Genomic DNA, 1,291 nt, shown 5'->3' with positions numbered 1-1,291 from the left:
GTGGTCGTCCGAGGAGCACGTGAGGTCCCGCAGGTCGTTGTAGGAACCCCAGCTGGTCCTGACGTGGCGCTGCATCTTCGCTCTCGCTCGCGTCCCTCTCGGAGGCTCGGGGACGAGAGCATCGACTGACCCTAGGCCTTCCTGCTGCTGGCTCGTAAGTCTGTTTTCCCTTGCGTCGCTTTTTTCACAGGCGGGGCTCAAGGAACTGTAAATGATTTTCCTCTCGCTTTGTGTTCATTTATTTCTTCTCTCTGAACGCTATTTTTCTGACACACATCGTTAAAGCGATATTGGTGTTATTGGGAAAATGCTCTTCTATTTCTAGCTAGTTTATCAAATTTCAAAATGGTTTACTTTCTGTTATGAAAACTATAACTAATCTTGTTCCACTGTGCGACTAGATGAAATGACAAAAACGCTACAATCTATATTCTTAGTGTCCCGCTACGTTTTATTTCTCGGCATTTTAAAAAATATTCTGAAATGGAAGGACACACCCAAAAAAAGAGAGAACTTTGATTTTATTAAAATTTCACTCTAACAAGGGTAAACAGAACATATATAATCCGATAAGAATTTATTCCAGTTCAAAACACTGTAATCTAAATCCTAAAAAGATCCCTTACCTTGCAATAACTTAAAACAATTTCTTCCGTTTGTCTTGTATTCTGCTGAGTACCCGCTTTGCCTCTCCAACTCCTTATCCCTATTTAATCGCCTCGATCACGTACTGTTCTTACCTTTTTATGTTATATGAATAACTCCACAGAAGTTCCGGGGAAGCTTCTCATAATTACTTTTCAGACGCACCCAAAAAATAACTCACGGCTTGATTTTTGTTTATGCTTCGAGTCGGGCCGAAGACGCGTGGTTAATTAAAATCCAAACACAAATTTCTTTGAAAGATTACCATTTTGTCTTCCAGCTAGCGAGTTAACCTGATCTTTCCCCTTCTCCCTTTCATTCTACTTTCTTTCATCAGGATTTCATAACACATTACAGGCTGTAAAAACCAGCCAGGCTTATTAATTAAGATTTTAATTGTTCTTTATTGATGCCTTATAATCACACGTAGACATTAATACTGTAGTTTTACGTTTTATCTCATATAATCGCTGGTAATCTATAAAAAAAACAGCTATCGGTTTCACCTTCGTGCTTCTTTCCACGAACACGATAATTACGGCATTATAAGGTTGCTTATCTCCTGTGACTTTGTACGGAGCCGATAGCCTTGTGCGTCGTAGGAAGGCTGCAAAGGATGTGGCCTCCTCCTTTGCTCCATTTTGAT

This window comes from Penaeus monodon, chromosome 22, assembly GCF_015228065.2.
Source record: "Penaeus monodon isolate SGIC_2016 chromosome 22, NSTDA_Pmon_1, whole genome shotgun sequence".
Classification (NCBI taxonomy): Eukaryota; Metazoa; Arthropoda; class Malacostraca; order Decapoda; family Penaeidae; genus Penaeus; species Penaeus monodon.
Note: the sequence above shows the minus strand (reverse complement) of the source record.